Below are 12,625 nucleotides of genomic sequence, written 5' to 3'. Positions count from 1 at the left end.
AACGGAATGGTCATTGTAGATGTGACTGGAAATTTCATTTGAGATGGTGTGTTATTGGAAATCAGCCTCGCGCTGGATGTCATCAGGATTTTGAAGGTCGGAGTCGGGGCTTTCGATTAGGGCATGGATTTGTTCGCGGTATGAATCCCAAGCTGTGAGGGAATTATCCTGGATTTTCTCGGGATGGATGATCAGTACTTGACTAGGCCTGGTCTGATATATGGTATGAGATATGGAGAAATACGATAGATGTTCACTCCCGGTTGGATGTAGGACTTTACTGTGATGTGGCGCAAGAGGTTAGGGCAAGCATTAACGGCATCAGGGGTAATGTCTGTGTCAGTTCAGGAGTGGGTAAGGATGCTGCTTTCGTGCCTTAGAGGATGTTGATAAAGTGACGATACCGCTGTTTCGCGGCAGGTGTGCGGGAGTGCAGCTTAAGATTGGCAGTTATTATGTACGTGTCAAAGGTTTGGTCTTTGTGAGCTGGGAAATCGTAAAGGATTGGGTGTTGAGGGCAGATGTAATTAGTGGCAAGAGTTAATGTGAGATGTGGGAGAAATATGTTGAGGATGATGTGGGAGTGGTTGAGGGGGAGGGAGCATATTTTGGAGATGAGTGATGGTTACTGCGCCACAGATAATAGGATTGTCAATATAGGTTCGATCCAGGATGAAAAGAGACATTCATATGGAATGGTGCAGTTGGAGGAATATGTCGTTTAGGAGAAGAGCATGGATTTTGTCTCGTCTGAGAACATGGGTAAGAAGATGTTTAGTGACGATGCTGCGGCTGATGAAGCTATTGACGATATTGCAGCTGATGCTGTGATTGCTGACGGAGATACTGCTGTTGCAGGCGGTGCCGTGTACATTGTACCTATTACTCTCATAGCAACTGTTCAGTGCGATGTTGTCATTCTTATGGCTCAGTCGCTGTACTGCGGTTCGACGATGGAGGTAGTATCCATATGCATCATGAGAAGCAAACCTCTCTTCGCCGATGTGCTAATGTAAACTGATAACGGTGTAATGAAGACGATGATATTTGATAAAATGAGGGAACGGATTTAACAATAAGATTTGGAATCTAGAAGGACAGCTTCTACAACTTCGATGCCTGTGTACGAAATATGTCTGTCATTTAAATATATGACTGCTGTCATAGTAGCCACGAACGAGGACCATGTTCCACTCTTGATAACGATTTAAATAATATTACTCACATACATATGTAAACATAAAAACTAGTGATGTATCGCACAGGACATTGCTCCCAATGGATTAACTGGATTCACCCAATAACAACATCTGGTCATGGGTCACAGAGAGAATGGCACAGCCACACTCACAGCCACTATGGTTGATGAATTCCACCACAGAGATGAAGCAGCATGGCACGATGTAGCCGTATCTGACATACTCGATACCCAGTCGATTTAGAACCACTATCGCCGCCACAGTTGTCAGCTCTGTGTAACAAAATAAGACCTACAAATTAGACCATGCATTGTTCCTTCTCTGCAGCAGTACAATTTCGTTGTTTGCAACATTTCTTGCTGCTGAAATTTTGATGGTCAGTAGTGTACATTATCTCGTTGTTATTGCGATCGAATTTTCGGGCCTACTTTGAAATTTTACCTACTAAGTCCTCCCGCTCATTGTTGACATTTACTTGCACCAAATGCAAACAACATAATGTCATCCACAAAGTGAAGGAAGTTCAGATATGTTCCATTAAGACGAATTCCACTTTTACCGCTTTAAGCATCAGAAAGCTTCCCATAGTACTTGTGGTATTTGTGCTATGGAACCCCCGTGCCTGACTGCTCTTGCAGTTCTGAATTTACACTGGGGTAGGGGGTGGGGGTATGGTGGGAGGACAAGAGGAAGTACCTTGTCCCTTGTCCCTGTCTTCTGGAATCTGAAATACAGAGTTTCTATTCATATACTAGCCTTTTACCCATAGCTTCGTCCACATATGCAAACGGTACAACATATATTTCACACATCTCCTCCTCTCCCCTGTCTCTGTCCATCTCGTCCTCTTCACCGTCTCTGCCCATCTCCTCCATCCATCTCCCTCTGCCTCTATCTCTACCTCTGCCTACCACCTCTCCATCAATCTCCTCCTCCCCTTCTCTCTGTCCATCTCATCCTCCCACCTCTAGTCGGCAGCTTGTGGTCCAGTGGCTAGCTTTGCTGCCTCTGGATCATGGGGTCCCAGGTTCGATTCCCGGTCGGGTTGGGGATATTCTCTGCCTGGGGGCTGGGTATATTCATTCGTGACAGTGGCTAGAATGGGCTGTGTAAAAAAAATGAACTGTGCAAAAATTGGGACTTCATATGGGCACTGATGACTGCGCAGTTGAGTGCCCCATAAACCAAATATCATCATCATCCTCCCACCGCTATCTGTTCCCCTGGCCCCTTCTCTGTCCATCTCATCTTCCCTCCTCTCACCATCCATCTTCTCCTCACTATATTCAGCCACAACTATCTGCACATATAACCCCTGAAATGTATTCTGATACTATCTGCACAACATGTCAGTCATGCAGGGCAGCCTAGGTAACAGGCCCTACCAACTCTTTTCACCCCTGCCCTCACGCCTGTGGGAGCTAGGAGGTCTTTCCAGGTAATAAGTAGTACACATACTGTATTTGGTTAAAATCGATCCATTGGTTTGGGAGATATTGAACACATATAAAAATATACATGTACAGACACACAAACACACATACAGACACAGATATTGAGTGAATAACCATCAGTTCTCTGGGATTAATGCAATAAGATTTTAGTGTCGAGTATAAAATGTAGGTCTAATCTCATAGCATATCTCGAAACTGATCAACTCATTTATTTAAAAATAGGAAATTTGGAGTGTTGATCCTCTCTCTCTCCCACATGGAAACATTTCTACGAATGGCTATGAGCTTATGATGCCTAATGGAAACTGTAGTAGTAATTGGCCACTGAGTGTACTGACATAGGGTGATTTAACACTTTGTTTATCAAGGACTGGCAATACAGCTTTTGTTGAAACTGAGTGAAACCTTCCTCTAAATCTGTGACTCTCAGAAAAAGTGGCTGTTCATAACTGATAAGATCTATAATTTCATTCACAGCTGGTAGATAGTGCATTGTGATGTAGCCACTTCTAACGCTATCATGTTCCCATCTTTGATGAATGTAATTTTTCCCCATGTAATCAATGAGAAATATAGTGAATATTCTCTACATTGCTAGAGGGTTATGATAGTTGTATATTTTTCATATATTGTCTGTCCTCGTTCTTGTGAAGGATAATAATTACGGCGTTATTCCCGTTTTCTGATACTGCCTTCTTTTGCAAACTTTTGTAAATGATTTTGCAGGTTTCTTTTGTAAAACATTTCCTCCAGATCGCCCTCTCTTTCTCCCTCCATCGAATGGATCAATACATTTCAACTGGCATTACCTCTCGGGTATCAATATTTTCATTATCATATGTTTCTGTTTCTGATTCATCTCTTGAACTGTATAAGCATTAATTAATTAAATGCACACAGGTATACCTGTATTACTTTTTTAGCAATTGTTGATTAACTGGTGATGTGAAAAGTCTACGCCACATAAGTTTCTGTTTAGTTTCTTTACACTTTTGTTTTCAGTTGTTACTCTTGGCAGATTTTCGTTGTATCTTCTCACATCCTCTTAAACGTATGCAGTCGTATCAAATTTCTAATCCATGTACAGTAATTATATGTTAGAGATACGTATTTTTAAAATATTGTTATCTTGTATCTAAAAAATTATTTCCTCTCATTTTTAATGAATGCTGCCAACGAACTGAGTTGCACAGTGATTAAGACCCTAATGTCATACTTGACATTCACGGGTAAAAAATCCTTGTTCGGCCACTTTGATTTAGTTTCCTCAATGCTTTTATTTGTATTTTAGGCGGATGCCGGAATGATTCCTAAAAAAACCAAGACCGCTTCCTGCTCCTTTCCTCCTCTCAACGACCTGGGTTCCTGCTGTAACGACATGTCAGTGGGACATTAATCCCTAATTCTTCTTCTTTCTGTATTTGGTTTACCCAGTTACTCATGTAGGTGATAAAATAAAACCACTATACAAAAGTTTTTTAAAGCAAATAAATCTAAACTGTATGGAAAGAAACGTGATAAAATATAAAACATGCCTGAACGGTTGAAACCAATAGCTCTCTGTCAGGTTATAATACCCCTTAACAATTATACCACTACTGTTCCTCTGAAAGCCGTTTACATTGTAGTAACGACAGCATTACACCGTAATTACACATAAAAATTACTGTTTTAATACTTTGTGTTCTGCCTTACGGCAGGTCTTGTCATGGGGGACACTTCGACAAGGACGTCCACCACATGAGCGTCTAGGAAAGTAATTCCTATGGTGATTTCCCGTTGCCTTCCACTGATGATGATGAAGAAATGATAATGAGGACAACACAACACTCAGTCTCCGAGCGGAGAAAAATCTCCGACCCAGCCGGGAATAGAACCGGGGCCCCTGGGTATGACAATCCACCGCGGTGACCACTCAGCTATTTCCTTTTAACTGTCCCTTACATATTAGTGACATCTTGTGCTGAGAAACACCGTACAAATGTTCCCATTATGTACAGGTGTTGCCTTGTGACGTTGAAGTATGCTAGAATAAGACACACGTAACTGAAATTTGTCGCACGCTTCGAATAGGAACGAAGTAAAATAGTAGTGAAGAGCACCGGTCCCTTCCTACAGGACAGGCAGGTGCGGACAACACTTCGCTGAGAGCCAGTCAATGGTACAGTAAGGTCAGTATCTTGCCTGGCAAAGACGTGCGAATCAGGTCGTTAATTTACACAAAGTCGAAGCAACGTAACACAAGCTAATTGACTCGTATGAAAGTGAGAAGAGGCGGTGGTTGTGCGTTTGCTAGTGGAGGAATGTGTGCAGAATGTTACCTCTCGACCATTGTCTGAGTGCTAACAGTGGTACAGCTGCATAGCGGTCAGGAGCGATTTGCTAATTTTGTATGAAACTAGTACTCTTGATATAAACTGTCCTCCGATGCAAATACTTCCGAGATAATTATCTGTCTATACAGATTTTCCAAGATTTCTGTCAGTATTTGTATAGTTCAAGAGACTGCATTACAGGGTAAACATAAATAAAACCGACAAACTGCAGGACGGATTACTGACTGGAAATCGAGGAAAACGAGTCCTAAGAAAATGTGTACTGAAATGGACTGTGAGCGTGCAACGGCAACAAAACGTCCCGGAAAAGAGTAAGAGATTCATCGCATCCGCTTCACAACAGATGTTCAAAGCGGCATCCATGGAATGCAACGTACACGTCCACACGTCGCATCGCGGATTGCCGCACGCTTTCGCACGTTCCGGCCTGTCTCCAAATACCGTCATAGGCATCGTGAACACACTGTTGAAGGATCTGCACATCAGGAACTGGTTCAATATACTCAACACTTTTCAGACGTCCCCAGAGATAAAAATCCAGGGGGTTGAAGTCCGATGATACAGCAGGCCATGCTAGAGGGCCTCAGCGTTCTATCCATCGTCCAGAGAAGATGTTGAGGTGTCGCCGAACTGTAATGCGGAAGTGGGGTAGTGTTCCATCAAGCAGAAAGCACATAACCTGTCGTACGGCCAAAGTCAATTCCAGGCAGAGTACTCTGCAGCAAGTCCAGGTACGTTGTTCTGTTGAGTTTTTGTGGAATAATAACCGGTCCAAGTACGTGGTCGCTAGGAATCCCTGCCCACACATTCATGCTGAACCGATGCTGAAGAGACGCCTGAAGGTTGTGAACGTCTTTTTGGGTATGATGGCAGTGTACAGACAGGCAAAAGGAAACAAAGCAGACGTATTACAGGAGAAGTTAGTGAAATACGGTACTGGTCATTAAAATTGCTACACCACGAAGATGACGTGCTACGGATACGAACTTTAACCGACAGGAAGAAGATGCTGTGATATCCAAATGGTTAGCTTTTCAGAGCATTCACACAAGGTTGGCGCCGGTGACGACACCTACAACGTGCTGCAACGAGGAAAGTTTCCAACCGATTTCTCATAGACAAACAGCAGTTAACCGGCGTTGCCTGGTGAAACGTAGTTGTGATGCCACGTGTAAGGAGGAGTGCGTACCATCACGTTTCCGACTTTGATAAAGGCCCGATTGTAGCCTATCGCGATTGCGGTTTATCGTATCGCGACATTGCTGCTCGCGTTGGTCGAGATCCAATGACTGTTAGCGGAATATGGAATCGGTGAGTTCAGGAGGGTAATACGGAACGTCGTGCTGGATCCCAACGGCCTCGTATCACTAGCAGTCGAGATGACAGGCATCTTACCCGCATCGCTGTAACGGATCGTGCAGCTACGTCCCAGACTCAACAGATGGGGACGTTTGCAAGACAACAACCATCTGCACGAACAGTTCGACGACGTTTGCAGCAGCATAGACAATTAGCTCGGAGACCGTGGCTGCGGTTACCCTTGACGCTGCATCACAGACAGGAGCGCCTGCGATGGTGCTAACGACGAACCTGGGTGCACGAATGGCAAAACGTCATTTTTTCGGATGAATCCAGGTTCTGTTTACAGCATAATGATGGTCGCATCCGTGTTTGGCGACATCGCGGTGAACGCACATTGGAAGCGTGTATTCGTCATCGTCATACTGCCGTATCACCCAGCGTGATGTTATGGGGTGCCATTGGTTACACGTCTCGGCCACCTCTTGTTCGCCTTGACGGCACTTTGAACAGTGAACGTTACATTTCAGATGTGTTACGACCCGTGGCTCTTCCCTTCATTCGATCCCTGGGAAACCCTACATTTCAGCAGGACAATGCACTACCGCATGTTGGAGGTCCTGTACGGGCCTTTCTGGATACAGAAGATGTTCGACTGCTGCCCTGGCCAGCACTATCTCCAGATCTCTCACCAATTGAAAACGTCTGGTCAATGGTGGCCGAGCAACTGGCTCGTCACAATACGCCAGTCACTACTTTTGATGAACTGTGGTATCGTGTTGAAGCTGCATGGGCAGCAGTACCTGTACACGCCATCCAAGCTCTGTTTGATTCAATGCCCAGGCGTTTCAAGGCCGTTATTACGGCCAGAGGTGGTTGTTCTGGGTACTGATTTCTCAGTATCTATGCACCCAAATTGGGTGAAAATGTAATCACATGTCAGTTGTTGTATAATATATTTGTCCAATGAATACCCGTTTATCATCTACATTCCTTCTTGGTGTAGCAATTTTAATGGCCAGTAGTGTGGCTTTACTAGCACCCAGGTAAGCGCCCAGCAGTTCCACCACGATTCCGGTATGTCCGTATGCAGTATTGCCACAATACTGCATCTTCATAAGTATCATCCGTACCACGGGTCACCGCATCAAAAACTTCATGGGGCCGATTCCATTAACCGGGTAGTGTTTTGTGAAGACACGTTGACAAATGCAACGACCCCCACGTTCTTTGTCGAGGTATTATTTTCCGACGAGTCCACATTTACAAACCATGGTAGCGTTAACCGGCATAACGTGCATTACCAAAGTGTAGAGAATCCCCACTGGTTACGGCAAGTTGAACATCAACGTCCTTGGTCGGTTAACATGATGGGGAAGAAATTCATTGGTCCGTATTTCGCCGACGGCACGTTGAATGGACGCAGATATCGAACGTTGTTGGAACAGGAACTACCGGTGCTACTGCAAGATGTTGCCATGCACGTTCGACAACGTACTCGTATGTGGTTTCAGCATGACGGTTGCCCAGTGCATTACGCAATTGAAGCACGGGAGGTATTAGACCTTGTTTACACCGGTCGGTCAATCGGGAAAGGTAGCCCTATTAATTGACCCGTAATGTCACCGGATTTGATGTCGCCGGATTTCTTTCTGTGAGTATATCTAAAACATAAAATGTGCCAAAAAGTGCCAACAGTCCACGAAGACATGGTCGAGCGCACCAGAAACGCCTGTGCTGACATTCTCGCAAAGATTCTCCTTTACTGTGTACGATAATTTGAAAAGGGGCTCACTACGTGTATTGAAGTTGGCGGTACTACGTTTGGACACTTAATCTAATGGGAGAAGTAAAGTAGCGCTCGCCTCGAGCCACGCCCACAGTAGCTTGTTGAGTAGTCCACTGTTCCATATGTCAGAGGAATACAACTTTGCGAATGGGGTTTCCAACTAGAAGTTATGAGATACTGGCCTAAATTACGATTGTGTACTCATTTCTGTTCCTCCGATTACAGCGCTCTCTGTTGCGAAACAAAAAAAATGCTTCAGACAAGAAGTATTTGAATTTTACTGTACAATCTTAACGTGCAATACAAAACAGGGGTTCTCTCTGAAGATTTCAAAATTTCCCTCGCCACACAATTATGGATGGGGTAGGGGGTCGGGTGTGGTATCATTGGATGTCCTCCTCCCAGACAAAAAAATTGGAACTATAACTTTTTTGATCTGACGTGTAGTTTTACAGGTATCTCAAAGTCCTCAGTTAAAATGAACACCATATACATTTATATAACTGATTATTTGATTATTTTAAAATAATAACATTAATTAAATAACTGTATTTAATATATCAAATGTTAATAATGCAAAATATATAATTGCATTAATATAAATATTTTATTATAAAATAATTTCTTATAAGTTACTAATCAATACCGAAACCTGACAAGGTATAGTAGCAAAAACATTCCAGTAACCACGAGTCTTCAATCAAACAGGTAGCGAGGTAACTGCTTGCTAGCAGTGATTCCAATATTAAATAGTATCTTAGTTTGATACAAATGTTTTGAAATGTAAACTTTTTGATTGAGTCCTCATCTAATTGGTCTCAAATTTGTGAACTATGTGCCTTAGCATTACAGCAAAATACATATAGGCCTATAGGGAAATGAAATCATTCTGCAGAGGAGACTGCTTACAAAACACCCTTGTCACCCATCCTAGAATATTGCTCAAGCGTGCCGTACCCTTATCAAACAGGACGATAGGAGAAAAACATCATTCTACAAAGAAAGTTGCTTAAAAAACACGCTTGCGATCCATCCTAGAATATTGCTCAAGTGTGTCGGACTTGTACCAGATAGGACCGACACCCCTGTCAGCGCGAATGCTAACGTGCTTGTTTGAACCACGCCAGAGCTAGACAGCGATGCTGAAAGAACTGAACTAGCGAACGCTTCCAGACAGACAAACCATCCTGAGCCAGCCTACTTAAAATGTTTCAAGAATTGGCTCTAATAACTGATGCAATGGGAAGTACTCCCTGCCAAGCACTTCACAGAGGTTTGTAGAGTACGGATATTGATGTAGATTTGAGTGAAAGTAGTGCTTCTTGGCTTAATGCTGTCTCTCTTGTCACAATAAGGAAAGGCTGCACTTTCTGTTTGTTGAAAACATCTACATCTACATGATTACTCTGCAATTCACATTTAAGTGCTTGGCAGAGGCTTCATCGAACCACAATCATACTATCTCCGTACCATTCCACTCCCGAACAGCGCGCGGGAAAAACGAACACCTAAACCTTTCTGTTCGAGCTCTGATTTCTCTTTTTCTATTTTGATGATCATTCCTACCTATGTAGGTTGGGCACAACAAAATATTTTCGCATTCGGAAGAGAAAGTTGGTGGCTGAAATTTCGTAAATAGATCTCGCCGCGACGAAAAACGTCTTTGCTTTAATGACTTCCATCTCAACTCGCGTATCATATCTGCCACACTCTCTCCGCTATTACGTGATAATACAAAACGAGCTGCCCCTTTTTGCACCCTTTCGATGTCCTCCGTCAATCCCACCTGGTAAGGATCCCACACCGCGCAGCAATATTCTAACAGAGGACGAACGAGTGTAGTGTAAGCTGTCTCTTTAGTGGACTTGTTGCATCTTCTAAGTGTCCTGCCAATGAAACGCAACCTTTGGCTCGCCTTCCCCACCATATTATCTATGTGGTCTTTCCAACTGAAGTTGTTCCTAATTTTAACACCCAGGTACTTAGTTGAATTGACAGCCTTGAGAATTGTACTATTTTCGAGTAATCGAATTCCAACGGATTTCTTTTGGAACTCATGTGGATCACCTCACACTTTTCGTTATTTAGCGTCAACTGCCACCTGCAACACCATACAGAAATCTTTTCTAAATCGCTTTGCAACTGATACTGGTCTTCGGATGACCTTGTTGTTGTTGTTGTGGTCTTCAGTCCTGAGATTGGTTTGATGCAGCTCTCCATGCTACTCTATCCTGTGCAAGCTTTTTCATCTCCCAGTACCTACTGCAACCTACATCCTTCTGAATCTGCTTAGCGTATTCATCTCTTGGTCTCCCTCTACGATTTTTACCCTCCACGCTGCCCTCCAATACTAAATTGGTGATCCCTTGATGCCTCAGAACATGTCCTACCAACCGATCCCTTCTTCTGGTCAAGTTGTGCCACAAACTTCTCTTCTCCCCAATCCTATTCAATACTTCCTCATTAGTTATGTGATCTACCCATCTAATCTTCAGCATTCTTCTGTAGCACCACATTTCGAAAGCTTCTATTCTCTTCTTGTCCAAATCGGTTATCGTCCATGTTTCACTTCCATACATGGCTACACTCCATACAAATACTTTCAGAAACGACTTCCTGACACTTAAATCTATACTCGATGTTAACAAATTTCTCTTCTTCAGAAACGATTTCCTTGCCATTGCCAGTCTACATTTTATAACCTCTCTACTTCGACCATCATCAGTTATTTTACTCCCTAAATAGCAAAACTCCTTTACTACTTTAAGTGTCTCATTTCCTAATCTAATTCCCTCAGCATCACCCGACTTAATTAGACTACATTCCATTATCCTTGTTTTGCTTTTGTTGATGTTCATCTTATATCCTCCTTTCAAGACACTGTCCATTCCATTCAACTGCTCTTCCAAGTCCTTTGCTGTCTCTGACAGAATTACAATGTCATCGGCGAACCTCAAAGTTTTTATTTCTTCTCCATGAATTTTAATACCTACTCCTAATTTTACTTTTGTTTCCTTTACTGCTTGCTCAATATACAGATTGAACAACATCGGGGAGAGGCTACAACACTGTCTCACTCCCTTCCCAACCACTGCTTCCCTTTCATGTCCCTCGACTCTTATAACTGCCATCTGGTTTCTGTACAAATTGTAAATAGCCTTTCGCTCCCTGTATTTTACCCCTGCCACCTTTAGAATTTGAAAGAGAGTATTCCAGTCAACATTATCAAAAGCTTTCTCTAAGTCTACAAATGCTAGAAACGTACGTTTGCCTTTCCTTAATCTTTCTTCTAAGATAAGTCGTAAGGTCAGTATTGCCTCACGTGTTCCAGTGTTTCGACGGAATCCAAACTGATCTTCCCCGAGGTTGGCTTCTACTAGTTTTTCCATTCGTCTGTAAAGAATTCGTGTTAGTATTTTGCAGCTGTGACTTATTATGCTGATAGTTCGGTAATTTTCACATCTGTCAACACCTGCTTTCTTTGGGATTGGAATTATTATATTCTTCTTGAAGTCTGAGGGTATTTCGCCTGTTTCATACATCTTGCTCACCAGATGGTAGAGTTTTGTCAGGACTGGCTCTCCCACGGCCGTCAGTAGTTCCAATGGAATATTGTCTACTCCGGGGGCCTTGTTTCGACTCAGGTCTTTCAGTGCTCTGTCAAACTCTTCACGCAGTATCGTATCTCCCATTTCATCTTCATCTACATCCTCTTCCATTTCCATAATATTGTCCTCAAGTACATCGCCCTTGTATAGACCCTCTATATACTCCTTCCACCTTTCTGCTTTCCCTTCTTTGCTTAGAACTGGGTTTCCATCTGAGCTCTTGATATTCATACAAGTCGTTCTCTTATCTCCAAAGGTCTCTTTAATTTTCCTGTAGGCGGTATCTATCTTACCCCTAGTGAGATAGGCCTCTACATCCTTACATTTGTCCTCTAGCCATCCCTGCTTAGCCATTTTGCACTTCCTGTCGATCTCATTTTTGAGACGTTTGTATTCCTTTTTGCCTGTTTCACTTACTGCATTTTTATATTTTCTCCTTTCATCAATTAAATTCAATATTTCTTCTGTTACCCAAGGATTTCTACTAGCCCTCGTCTTTTTACCTACTTGATCCTCTGCTGCCTTCACTACTTCATCCCTCAAAGCTACCCATTCTTCTTCTACTGTATTTATTTCCCCCATTCCTGTCAATTGTTCCCTTATGCTCTCCCTGAATCTCTGTACAACCTCTGGTTCTTTCAGTTTATCCAGGTCCTATCTCCTTAAATTCCCACCTTTTTGCAGTTTCTTCAGTTTTAATCTACAGGTCATAACCAATAGATTGTGGTCAGAGTCCACATCTGCCCCTGGAAATGTCTTACAATTTAAAACCTGTTTCCTAAATCTCTGCCTTACCATTATATAATCTATCTGATACCTTTTAGTATCTCCAGGGTTCTTCCATGTATACAACCTTCTTTCATGATTCTTAAACCAAGTGTTAGTTATGATTATGTTGTGCTCTGTGCAAAATTCTATAAGGCGGCTTCCTCTTTCATTT

Source organism: Schistocerca piceifrons, chromosome 8, assembly GCF_021461385.2.
Source record: "Schistocerca piceifrons isolate TAMUIC-IGC-003096 chromosome 8, iqSchPice1.1, whole genome shotgun sequence".
Taxonomy (NCBI): Eukaryota; Metazoa; Arthropoda; class Insecta; order Orthoptera; family Acrididae; genus Schistocerca; species Schistocerca piceifrons.
Note: the sequence above shows the minus strand (reverse complement) of the source record.